The sequence below is a fragment of the Marmota monax genome, unplaced genomic scaffold, assembly GCF_021218885.2.
Source record: "Marmota monax isolate L192 unplaced genomic scaffold, Marmota_monax_Labrador192_F-V1.1 WCK01_AAM20220418_F8-fsc00066, whole genome shotgun sequence".
In the NCBI taxonomy this organism is placed as follows: Eukaryota; Metazoa; Chordata; class Mammalia; order Rodentia; family Sciuridae; genus Marmota; species Marmota monax.
Genome location: NW_026692805.1, coordinates 5,396,284 through 5,410,540, shown reverse-complemented (window position 1 = coordinate 5,410,540; position 14,257 = coordinate 5,396,284).

Genomic DNA, 14,257 nt, shown 5'->3' with positions numbered 1-14,257 from the left:
CAGACTGTCAACAGCCCCATCACCTCCTTCAGTCTAAATTCCTGCTCTCATAGAGGCAAGAAGTGGGAAGAGAAGAAAGGCTCTTGGAAGAATCAATGGAGTCATGAAAAGAGCAAGCCAGTGAGAATTTCCAGATTCCAGGGAGACTTTACAGGTGACTGTCAGAGGCAGATGATTAGTGAGCTGAGAATGACAAGGGACATTGGTGCAGTGTGTTTCCCAAAGGTTCATATGAGCAAAGCCCACAGCTACATACCAACAGTGAAAGACTCCACGCTTTTCCTCTAGGATCAAGGACAAGATGAGGATACCCACTCCTGTCACTTTTGCTCAACTTAGTACTAGAGTCCTAGTCAGAACAAGTAGGCAAACAAGAAAGAAGGGAAGGAGGGCATCAACATTTGAGAGGAAGAAGTGAAATTATTTTCACTCCCAGATTGCTGGGACACAGGGTCACTCCAGGTGAACTGGGCTGGCACGAAATGATTACACAGACAGACAGAAAATACCTTTTTCTTTGGGTTCTGTGCTGGCTCCTCTGACCTAGTTCCCACACAGCGGGCAAGGCAGGCAAGAGAGAGAATCACCTGAATTCTTTATTCTTATATAGGGGGACACACAAAGGAAGGTTCTGGGGAATGTTCTTTCCGTATAAGGCAAAGGGTCAGGTTTCAGGAGGTTGAGTCTAGCTTCATGATGTCTTGTCTTGTGGTCAGCAGATTGACATCTTGGAAGGCCATACCCATCTCATGTGCTGTGTAGGGATCACAGGCAGAGCGAGCAAAAAGGACACCTATGTGACCAGCCCCATCAGAGGGGCAATGTCAGCCCAGTCCACGCATGTTCTCATGCTCATAGTTCACACACACAGCCCATAGCTGGCCTGCGACAACAGATGACACAACCTTATATGTAGAAAACTCTAAAGATTCCATAAAAATTGTTAGAACCAATAAATAAATACAGAAAAGTTGCAGGATAAAATAAAAAAAAAACCAGTTGCTTTTCTATATCCTGAAAGTGAATAATCTAAGAAGAAAATTAAGAAAAATAGTTCAATTTATAATAGCATCAGAGAGACTAGAACACATAGGAATAAACTTAACAAGGGAGATGAAAGACTTGTACACCAAAAACTATAAAACATTGCTGAAAGAAATTAAACAAGATACAAATAAAAGGCAGTGTATCTCAGTTTGTAGATTGCAGTCCCCATCAAGCCCTATAGCTTTTTTTTTTTCAGGATTAGAAAAATCCATACCAAAATTAACCTGGAGGCTCCAAGGACCCCAAATAGCCACACCAATCTTGGAAAAACAAGAGCAAGGGCGCAGGAGTCACACTTCCTGAAGTAAAAACTTACTGTGTAATTGGACCCTTTTTTATACAATATACAAAATAAACTCAAAATGAATCAAAGACATAAGTAAAGACCTAAAACTACAAAACTCTTAGAAGAAAACAATTAGGAAAAGCTTCATGACATTGGACATTGCAATTTTTTTTTAAAAAATATAGTATCAAAGCTATAGGCAACAAAAAATAGATGAATTTCACAACATCAAAATTTAAAATTTCTGTGAATCAAAGGATATTATCAAGGGGCTGGGGTTGTGGCTCAGTGGTAGAGTGCTCGTCTCACATGTGTGGGACACTGGGTTTGATCCTCCGTACCACATAAAGATAAGTAAATAAAATAAAGGTTTCACATAATATGATGTTCTCCATTTCCATTCATTTATAAAGGACATAATTTCATTCTTGTTCATGGCTGTGTATATATAACATTTATGTTACATTATATATTATTTATTATAACATACATGTTGTGTATATATAACATTTTCTTTATCTATTGGTCTGTTGATGGGTACCTAAGCTGGTTCCATAACGTGGATATTGTGGATTGTGCTACTATAAACATTGGTATGCATGTATTACTATAGTATGCTGATTTTAGTTCTTTTGGATAAATATCAAGGAGTGGGTCATATGGTAGTGGGATCATATGTAGTTCCATTCCTAGTCTTTTGAGGAACCTCCATATTGTTTTACAAAGTGGCTAGCTTATTAGATTTTAGATTTTTGTCATCTAGCAAGGCTGCAGTATTATAAAGATGTTTTTTTCCAGTATTGGGGATTGAACCCAAGCATGTTCCACCACTGAGCTATACCCCCTACCCTTTTTATTTTTTATTTTGAGTGAAGATCTTACTAAGTTTCCCAGGCTGGCCTTGAAGCTGAGATCCTCCTGCATTAGTCTCCCAGATCAAAGGGGATATAGGCATGCACTACCATGCCCTGTGGTATTGTTTTAAAGGAAAAATCTACAACTAATTTTTTTAATTAAAAAAGGACATTATCAATAGAAAAGGCAACCCACAGAATATCTGCAAATTATGTATCGGATACAGCATTAATATCCAGAATATAAAGAATTCTCACAACTCAGCACTACAAAGAAAGAACTCAATTTATTCAAGTCAAAGGACTTGAATAGACATTTCTCCAAATAAGATACACAAATAGCCAATAGACCCATGGGAAAAAAATGTTCAATATTACTAATCACTGAGGAATCAAAACTAAAACCATTAAGAGGTACCACCTGATACACACTGGGATAGCCACTATCTAAAAATATCAGAAAATGGCAAGTCTTGACACGGTGTAGAGGAATTGGAACCCCCGTTCTGTGGGTGGGAGTGGAAAATGGTGCAAGCATCATGGAAAACTATCGCCCATGTTGCGCACGATGGAATCAGGGTCACTCCGTGTGAACTGGGTTGGCAATGAAAAGACCACACAAACACAGAAACACCTTTTACGGGGGTCAGGGATGGCTCTGAGACCTCAGGTGTCAGCTCCCATGCTGGAGGGCAAGAGGATCAAGGGAAGCAAGAGAGCCCACCCTGAACCCTTGTATTTATTAGGAGAAAGACGTTTGATGGAATATTCCACCAAATAAGGCAATACCCTCATTACTCAAGGCTGAGGGGGCGTGCTTAGCTTGTATCAGGGCACCCAGACAGAAAACCATATGCAGCTCCTCAAAAATTAAAAATAGAATTAACATATGATCCAGCAATTCCTCCTCTGTATATAGCCCAAACAATGGAAAACAGGGACTTGAGGAGATATTTGCACATCTGTGTTCATAGTAACATTATTTATAACAGCCAAAGGGTGGAAGCAAACCAAGTGTCCTTGATGAATGGTTGGATCAACAAATTCTGATACATGCATACAATGGATTTTTACTCAGCCTTAAATGGAAAGTTTGCTTCTCCCCCCACCCCAGGGTAATGACTTTTTTAAGATTTTTAATTGATAGTAATTGCACATATTCAGAGGGTACAGTGTAATGATCAAATCAGCATAATTGGCTTATCTCTCACCTCAGACATTAATCATTTCTTTGTGCTGGGAACATTTGAAAAGGAAAACAAGTTTTCTATTACAATTGCCTTTCACCATGAAAAAAAATAGTGTTTGCTGTAGAAATTTTGCAAATACACCCTTTATCAGATTAGGGAAGTTTCCTTCTTTTCAATTTGCCATGAGTTTTTACTTTGAATGGGTATTGAATTTTGTCAAAGACATTTTTGCACCTATGGAGTTGATTATATAATTTTCCTCTTTTATCCCTGAGTACAGAAATCAAATTCATTTTCAAATGTTGAACCAACATTCCAATTCAGGGATAAACATAGGTTAGTTGGCAAAAACATAACACTATCATCACAGGGTTACACTAAAGACTCTTAATAACTGACATACAGTAAGTCCTCGATCAATGTTTTTAGTTGTTATTTATCAAAAAACTAGGGTTTGACTCGATTTTCATGCAAAAGTTTACTGAAAAGTTTTTTATTCTCTGAATTCCTGGGGAAAGGCATCTGAGTGATCTGTGATTAATAAAATCTCCAATACAATTATTTCAAAGAATATATTGCTGCAAATATGCATGTCTCTTAAATATGAAATTAGCATTGTCACCAATGAATGCTGAGAAAATTGCAAGATAAATAGAAATTTAACATTTAGCCAGGGGTGGTGGCTTATGCCTCTAATTAGAGCTACATGGGAGGCTGTGTCAGGAGGATCACAAATTTGAGGCCAGCTTCAGCAATTTAATGAGTCCCTAAGCAATTTATCAAGAGCCTCTGTCAAAAATAAAAAGGGCTGGAAATGCAGCTCAGTGGTAAACCGTCCCCTCGTTAAGTCTTTGGTACCTAAAAATAAAAAATAAATTAAAGGGGCTGGGGATATAGCTCAATGGTAAAGCACTTGCCTAGCATGGCTGCTCAGGATTTGATTCCAGCATAGAAAGACAGAGAGAGAGAGAGAGAGAGAGAGAGAGAGAGAGAGAGAGAGAGAGAGAGAGAGAGAGAGAGAGAGAGACTGATTTAATATTTAATGTGCTTATGTAACACTACATTTACAATTATTACTTCTAGGCAGAGTTATCTGCTAAGTACTGACCAGGACACAGCATTAGACTGTTTTCCTGCCTAAAAAGGTCTTTGCTGCCCACATATTAGTGGTTGCTGTTGTTTGGGACTCAAATGGATTTGTATTACTTTGACACATTAAAAGCTATCAAGTGACACTTAGAGAAAACCCAATAGATATTTTTATGTATAAATTTGAGTTGTTTTTAGACCCAAAGCCTGCCATCTAGTGGCACTTGTTATTAGTGCAGACATAGTCCTATTCCATGCCAAGTGTTGCAACAGGTATTTTATTTCTAGACATCTTTTGTTCCGCCACAATCTTCTTTATAATGAACGTGTCACTTCTATAATTCCTCTCCACAAGCAATCGATGAAAAGCAGAAGAAGCTTCTAAAGTTACATGGAGGTAGAAAGAAAAAGGCAAGGGTTCAGAACTAGGGAGTTCTAAGAACACCTTCTTCCATGACCATGCAATTTAAATGAATCAATGGGACATAAGAACTTTATAAAATGTAGTGATCGTGATGACTATAATGCCAGTAACCGCATTCTAACCTTTTCAAGGACAGAGACTGATGCTCCTTATTCTGATGAACTTATTGTAAGTTGAAAGTACTGAGACTGGGGGATGTACTTCAGTAGCAGAGCATTTGCAAAGCAAGCTTGAGCCTCTGGGTTCGATCTCTAGCACCAAAAAACCCAAAAACAACAATAAAAAATATTGACAGTCAACATCTATTTCATGCACTTAACCTACCAAACACCATAGCTTAGTAACGTGATATGCTGTAGCGCATCAGTTGTTTACCCCTGTAGTTGAGTCAAGACCCACTAGGCACCACAGCTCATTGCTGCCACGCAGCATCCAGCAAGAGGAAAAAATTAAAATTAAAATATGAAGGTCAATTTCCAGTGAACACATATGACTTTCACACCATTATAAGGTCAGGGAGGATCTATAAACATGTGTTGATTGGTTGGTAAATCCACCCTCTCAAAGGAATGATGTGATCACTTGGAGTGTGAATTGTTAGGGCATCTCTCGAAAAAAAAAAATTTTAAATTTATTTAACATTAGAGTGCATTTTAACATCTTGTACACAAATGGAGCACAATTTCTCATTCCTCTGTACATGGTGTGGAGTCACTCCAGTAGTAATCATGCATGTATATAGGGTACTAATGTCTGTCTCATTCTACCGTCCTTCCCATCCCCACAACCCCACCCTTCTCCTCTCACTTCCCTTTACACAAACCAAAGTTCCTTCATTCTTCCTTATCCCCCTGCCCCACTATGGATCAGTATCTGCTTATCAGAGAAAACATATGGCTTTTAGTTTTGGGGGACTGGCTTATTTTATGTAGCATGATATTCTCTAGTTCCATCCATTTACCTGCAACTGCCATAATTATTCTTCTTCAAGGCTGAGTAATATTCCATTGTGTATATGTACCACATTTTCTTTATCCATTCATCTGTTTAAGAGCATCTAGGTTGGTTCCATAGTTTAGCTATTGTGAATTGAGCTATAAACATTGATGGGGCTGCATCAAGGTAGTATGCAGATTTTAAGACCTTTGTGTATAAACCAAGGAGTGGGATACTGGGTCAAATGGTGGATCCATCCCACATTTTCTGAGGTATGTCCATGCTGCTTTCCATAGTGGCTGCACAAATTTTCAGTCTCACCAGCAGTGTATGAGTGTGCCTTTTCCATTAGGACATATCTTATTCCAGCATTTGAAAGTCTAGCCGTTGAATCTGACATGTTTAGGAAAAGTAATTGATTCATGCAAAATCATAAGAGATTTTTGGGAGAGAGTTCTAAAAAGCAACTATATAGGAACATCTTATACAGGAGTATTGTACCCAATATTGCATTTAGAAGACAAATTTTAAATAAGAATATCATTGGCATACCAATTAGGATACATTCAAGTGTACATAATAGAAAATCTGCCTAAGGGGGACATTTATTACTTCCCAGACAAGATGTCAAAAAGTAGGTGACCAATGATCCCTATGGCCCAGAGTGAAAATCTATTTCCTCATGTTTATAAAATGGCTCTTGCAATCCAGGTGTCACATTGTCACACAATTGCATTCAAAGGAGGAAAAGCCAGGGTAGTCACAAAACGGATTCTCTTTTAATAGTGTAGTCTTCCACCTTGATTCAAGAAGAAAATCTTTCCCAGGCTTCCGCTGGTGTCTTGAACTGACACACTCACGTTTAGACCAATCATGATTCACTCCCTGAAGCTGGGGCAAGACAACCATCCTCATCCTTAGTGGATCTCCATCTGATACCTGAACAACACTAGAGTTCTATTAACAGGGATATCAGGAGAATGGCTATGGGTAGGCAGCCTAACACCTTTTGCTATAGTTTGTAACAGGTAGGGAACAAAGCATTGAGAAAATCTTCTCTTTGCCCAATATTTCCAAAGGCCTTCTGCTACAGTTTGGATCTTAGATGTTTCCCAATAAGCCTGAAACAAAGGCTTGCACCATTGGGAGTTGGTGGGGCCTAATGGGAGGTCTTCAGGCCTTTGGTGGTATGCCCTTAAAGGGAATTGTGAGATCTGGTTACCTCCTCTTTCCCTGTTTTGTTGCCTGGTCATTAGGCAAGCAGTTTTGCTCTGCCATGCATTGCCAGGATGGTACGCTAGCTAGCTCACTACCAAGAAATGAATCTTTTCTCTTTAAGTTGATTATCTCTGGTATTTTGTTATAATAATGGAAAGCTGACATGCCTTCCATGAATTCTCCCCTTGCTTTTCCAGCCTCTAGTGAACCTACTTTGACTCTTATGTGATGTCCTTCATTTGGTACCTAACTCGAACGCCTTGCATTTTAAACTTTTTGCATATATTTTATTGACTTAAGTAGATTGTAAGATTTTGCAAAGTGACTATAATATCTTAAACCAATTGATATGCTTTTAAAAGAGAAAAATAATGTTATGATTTAAAAAAATCTAATATATTACTTTGCAACCATTAACTAGAAAACTTGCAAGGACAACCCTTTCTAAACCAACCCAGGAAGATACTGCGTGTTGTCCACATAATTTGAAGACTTTACTACTGACCACATCAATACTACTTTTGGAAGATTTAGAGTTGGAATTACTCTAACAAGGCTTCTTGAAGTTTTGAGCAGCATGGATATTTTCATTTCTTGAGGATCTGGTTATATTAAAATAAATAACACAAAGTTGTAAAAATTGTTTTATATTTTATAAATTGATATTTAACAAATTAGCATTTTAAATCAGCCCACATATCTGATAACTATATTTTCCCCTGTTTGGAAAGAATGTTCAAATTATGAAATCAAGGCCATTTCTGAGTGTGGCAGCACCCCTGTTCTTACCATGGGCCCCACATACATATTCACTCAGTCATTTGGTTATCAATTGCTCTTGAATTTGAGGTATAGTCTGTTTATCCAGATATAAAACAATGGGAATAAGAAACAATGATGAAGAATTCCTACCCCAAAGACAAAGTGAGACAAGAAGTGATGGAAATTTTACCTAGTGAGGCTAGTTTAAAGCAGCCTTCAGAAAAGTTGTGACTGACCCAACACCTCCTTGCTGTTTTCTGAAAACACCAAATGCAGCCCTACCTTGGGACCATGCTGACACTTCCCTTGGCCTTGAATGAGCTTCCCCCAACTACCTGAGTTGCTAACTTTCTCACTCTCTGTCAGTCTTTGCTCTGTCAAAACTAGTACAACCATCCTTTGAATGCCTAGAATAAATTTTGTATTGACAAGTTTCCTCTTGTTGAGTATGCTGACCCTTATATCTTATCGTCACCAGTGCCTTCCTAGTCCCCTTTGCCTGGCTCTGTTGTAGCACTGAGACTGACAGCAGGAGCAAAATATACAAAGGTCCTAGCCCTGGTGGAGAAGATATCAATCAACACATAGTAAACATCAGAAGTCAATAAATGATGGGGCACAGAGGGAGCTAATAGCATCTGGGGGAAAGAAAGCTGAGGCAGGGCCTAGAGTCAAAAATATAGAGATATCTATGTGTCTGAGAGAGTCATTATTGGAATTGGCCCATGAGAAGTCCCATTATCTGACATCTGCAAACTGGAGATCCTAGAAAGCAAGAGGTATGCTTCTGTCTCCGAGCCCAAAGGCTTGAGAACCAGGGGAGCCAATGATGTAACTCCCAAACTGAGGCTGAAGACCTGAGAATGAGAAGCTCCAATGTTTGAGCAGGAGAAAATGAATATCTTAGTTAAGAAAAAAGACCAAATTCACACTTCCTCTGCTTTTTTGTTCTATTCAGTGCTCAAGGGATCAGATGATACCCACCTGCTAAGAGCCAAGTATATGATGCATGGCATTTTTGGTCGAAAGGTGACGCCAGCTAGCCATTGAGATGATATGATTATGTTAAGATTTGCATGGATGGATATTGGATTCCTGCTGTTCACCTAGGCCGGCTACGGGACTCCTGGAGAGTTCCCATTGGTTGGGGAAGTACAGTAGGAGGGAGTTCCGGGGGAGGAGCGCTCTCTGCGGTTCCGGGAGGAGGCCGCGTGGGTGGAAAAAATCTTCCCGGGCGGTACCGGACATTGGCGGCAGTTTCAAAAAATAAACTTTGTTCCTGCTTGAGTGGCTCGTGATTTTGTGCCCAGCCAGACTGCTGCAACCACCCATATTAGTGAGGACTGATTTTTCTTTACTCAGTCTACTGGTTCAAATGCTATCCCTTTCCAGGGAATAGCCTTACAAATGCATCAAGAAATAATGTTTTTCAGCTATCTGGGCAACCCTTAGCCCAATCAAGTTGACACATAATATTAACCATCATAGTGACCTTCAAATCGATGAAACCAAACAACAATTACATGAGCAAGGGGGTACCCCTGTTCTATATTGTTTTCATTTCTCCACACCCTTGCCTATGTCTGTTCAGAACAGTTCTTCTTTTCCTCCATCAATCTATTCCTTATTGTGGCTACCATGATTTGGAATCAATTCTTTTCTTAGGGAAGAGAAACAAGCAGTGAAAACAGAAGACAATTTGGACATCTCAGGTATTTGCCATGAGCCTTTCTTTAAAATATTTTTTTAGTTGTTGATGGACCCTTATTTTATTAGTTTATTTATATGTGGTGCTGAGAATTGAACCCAGTGCTTCACACATGTGAGGCAATTGCTCTACCACTTAGCCACAACCCCAGACCATCATGTGCCTTTATTATATACTAGAAGTTGGGTTGGGCATTTGTGATTTATAGATTTCCTAACTCTGGATGAAATTATGGTGTGTTGGAGGGCCAGCCATGAAAAGAGATACTATTAGTATATTATTGTAAAAATAATGGTAGGATAGTGTGCTGTGGATCCCCCAGTTCACAGGCAGTTTGTCCTGCTGGAGGGAACACTGTCCTGTCTAAATTTTAAAGATGATAGTGCTGGGAGGTTATGAAAGCATCACAAAGCTACTCCATATTACATACTGCGATGGCGGGAGCATGCCGCTATACATTTGTCCAAACTCACATTATGTTCAACTCCAAGAGTGAACTCTACTGAACCTTGGGTGATGATGAGGTATCAAAGTGGATTCATTAATTTTAACAAGTATTTTACTCTGGTGTAGGATTTGATGACGGGGAGGATGTGAGTGTTAGGGTGAGTAGAGGGCATAAGAGAACTCCGTACTTTCCATTCAATTTTTCTACAAACCAAAAACTGCTCTAGAAAATAACATCCATTTTTTAAAGGCACAAGAAGGACATTTGGACTCTTAAGAGAATGCAGTTCCTTAAATGATAAAGGAAGAGAACAGTGTCAATGACCATTAACAGCAGAAGCCATATATTTAGTGAGCATTTAGTCTGGCCTAAGGCTACTTTCAAATGATATTGGTTGGGGAGTGTAACACATTTATAATGATGACCCTGAAGACTTCCTCCTCATGTGCCACACTGTGGTGTAATCTCCTCCCACACTGACCCTGGGCTCCTCGGTGTGATTTTCTTTGCCCACTTGGACTTAGCAAGCACATGGAGAGCAGAGGTTTGCAAAACATTTGCATATTAGGCATGTGCTCTTGCTGCTGAGACTCTGGCCATTGTGTGAAGAAGACTGGGCTAGCCTCCTGGAAGAGGAGAGACAACAAGGACAGAGACCAGCTGCCGCAGGTGAAGCCTTGGCCTAGACCAACCAGCTGTGAACCACCAGACACAGGACACAAGGCCTTCCTTAAGCACCCGGCACCAGGTGAGCTGCCAGCAACACAAAGCTCAGCTGAGGCAGTCCACACCAGAAGAACCACCTGGCTAACTTAGTATTCTGCTACTTACTCTGGCTAACCTGACTCTGGCCACACCGGTGTCCTTCCTCAAACTTTACACCTGCCAGGCCAGCTCCCCACTCAGGGCCTCGGCACTAGCTCTTTTCTCTACACCATATATCCTTTCAGGTCTGCTTCAATGTGACCTTCAAAAAGCTTACCCTGACCACTGAATTGCAATTTTAAAAATTCAGACTTAAATCTTTAAATTTTTAGATTTAAAATTCAGCCTCTTAATACCTGGCACTTCCTATATCCCTTCTCTGCTTTATTTTTTTTTCCCAATGCACTCACCAGCTTTCAATAGAATAAGTGAAATTTATATGTTTATGTCCACAAATATTTCCACATTTATTTCGCTTGGCTTCCGTTTTCTCCCACCACCAAGTAAGATCCGTGTGAACTTTATATTCTTCATTGTTGTGTCGCTAACACCTAAGAACAGTGTCTGGAACTGTAGCTCTCAATACTATTTGTTGCATAATAAATAGGAAATTCCATTCACATTGAAATCTTCTAAATATCTCTGCCAACCCCTACTTTCCCCGGTTTCTCTGTTACTCATTCTTCAGAACCAAACCCAAGGCAGCCTCCCTGCCACCCAGACAGACATTCTTCCACTGGGCTTCCTGAGATGGTACTCATACCTGTGGAGGCTACTGGTTGCTACTTGTTGGGCTAAGAGCTCTGCCTGTAAGACCAGACTTTGTATTTCCACATTAGCAAAACAAACAAATATTTATTTTTTTATTGTGTCATAAATGAGTAAATGACTTAAATATGACCACATAATAGTAATTATGCTCCATGTATCTGAAACTACATTCCCGGGTCCCAAGAACATTGGATGTAGATGTTCCCTTCTAGAGCCCCCAGGTTGGTGGGAAACGGGAGACAGCAGCTCCCTGTAAAGAACTGAACTATAAATATACTGGTGGGAACTTATCTTCCACTTTCAGGGGAGTACAAACTGATGCTGGCATTTTTTTTAATATAAACAAAAGTATAGACACATTTAAATTCATGCTATCCAAAATCAGCCAGATTTTTAAAAAATGAGGAAAGGAACAAACACCAAGAAAATAAAATGTGTCAAGAGGAAAGAGAGACAAATGCAAGGTAAGTCTAAGGGGGCCTTTTAATTTTAAGCAGGGAAGGGGAGCCAGCTGGACAAAGAAACTATCTTAGTCTCTTTAGGCTGCTACAACAAAATTACCTCAGACTGGGTGGGCTACAAACAAAAGCAATGTATTGCTCACAGTCTGGAAGCTAGAAGTCTAAAGTCAGGGTGTCAGTCTGCTTGGTGAGAGCCCCCTTCCTTGTTCATCGGTGGCACCTTCTTGTTATGCCCTTCATGGCAGAAGGAGTGAGGCAGCTCCTGAAGTCTCTTCTTATAAGGCACTAATTCCATTCATGAGGGCAGAGCCAAAGCCCCCACGTCCAAATACCATCACACTGGGGGTCAGGGCTCAGCATATGTGTTATTGTTTGGATCTGAAATGTCTCCCAAGGGGCCATGTGTCGAAAGCTTGGTGTTCAGAAGCGGGCCTTGGGAGGTGGTGGGATCATGAGGCTCTAATCTTACCATCTACTGAATTAATGGAGAGATTTATCGCTAAATGGGCATTGGGGAGGTGTTGGAAACATTGGGAAGTGGGCCTAGCTGGAGGAATTGGGTCTGTGGGAATATGCCCTTGAAGGGTATATTTTGACTTTGGCTCCTTTCACCCTCATTGTCTTTCTCTTTTCTGGCTACCCTGAGGTGAGCAGCTGTGTTCCACCGCACCCTCATCAGCATGAAGTCCTGCTCCAGGCCCACAGCAATGCGGCCGAGCAACCCTGAATTGATGCCATGAGCCAAAACAAATCTTTCTTCCTTTTAAATTGTTTTTTTCCTCAGGTACTTTTTCACAGCAATAGAAAACGAACACAATATGAATGTTTTAGGGAGTGGAACATAACAATTCAGTTTCCAGTAGAAACTAAATGTTCCCACTTCTTTGAGGGCAATAGAAGACATACACCCTGAAAAGGATTTTCTCCTGCTTTTTGATGAGCCTGTATCCAAGTGGTTGGGAGAAGAATACTGAGAGCTTTTCCAGCTAGCCACTTGAAGTCCACTTCTCATCAACAGATTCTCCAGGCACCTCTGAGAAATGGCCTCTTGTCCAGCAGAGATCTGGTGGAAACTTTCACAAGAATTGTTGACCAGAAGGAGGCAACAGCTCCTACAGCCATTTCCAACACAAAAGCCTATTCATGGAGCTGAATTACTCTCATTCCTACTTTTCTGACTTAGTTTCAAAGCCTTGTCAAAAACTAGTTTTGGATGCTTGTTTTTAAGATCACTTATGTATTTACCTCTACGCAAGTGCACTCTTCCTGTAGAGCTTTTCGTGGTCTCAGGATAAAGATGGTGTCCAAAAAAGTGAACAGGGCATATACTGTTAGCAACCAGCCATTGCAACCAAAATTCAGGACTCCAGTAGAGAAAGTAGGTGCCCAGCACCAGTCTCGATGTTTATGTAAAGAAATGTGATGATCTGGTCTGGCACAATCCATTGCTCCTGGGGTATGTGGGAAAATTTTCAGTGACCAACATTAAGAATAATCTAAGAACAACAATACCAGGGTGGCTCAAGGGCAATCTCCATTCCTTGATATATGCAAGGAGTAAGCCACCAAATCTGCTTGTTAACTCTTTCCTCACAGCACGATACCAAGAATTCCAATTGGTGGCACCAGAAAGTCGGGAGCTGAAAATACATCACAATGAGCCAAATTGGTTAATTAAGTTTTCTTATAAAATGAACTCTCCAACTATACACTAATACTAATTAACCTCTAATTTAAATTTATTAACTGATATGAAAATCCAAATGAAATTTAAGAAGTAAATAAACACGAGTCAAGTATCTTACTCATCCTGGAGGAATTATTAGTGGAAGGCACTCTGGAAATAATGAAGAATCATATAATATTGAATGCTGTGAATTCCCTGCAGGAGGGCCAAGCAGGCTCAGACCTTCCCCACAAAGCATCCAACCTTCCCAATTGATGATCTCAGAGGCAGATACCTGCAGAGAGGATGGTGCCAAGATTTCTCAAGGTTCTCTTCAAGTGTCTTTGCAGATCAGCTCTGAGAAAGCCTTGTGTGGTCAGAAAGCCCTCATCCATGGTCTTCTTCCTTTTCAACAGGGTCCACACTTGATCCGGCCATAAACACATCCCTTTGCACCCTGTGGGACACTAGAATGCCTATTTTCTTTGGACTATCTCATTCCCTGAAGTGGAACACCATTAAGACATACATAATCCACTCTTTGGCTAATGTTGAGTTCCACATGCCAGGATTAGAGAGGGAGAATCTATGCACTTATGCTCATATGCCTATGCACACACATGCATACTATGCTTTCTGTGGAATTTGGGGGTATACAAAAACTATAAAAAGGCTCTAATACCCTATTTAGC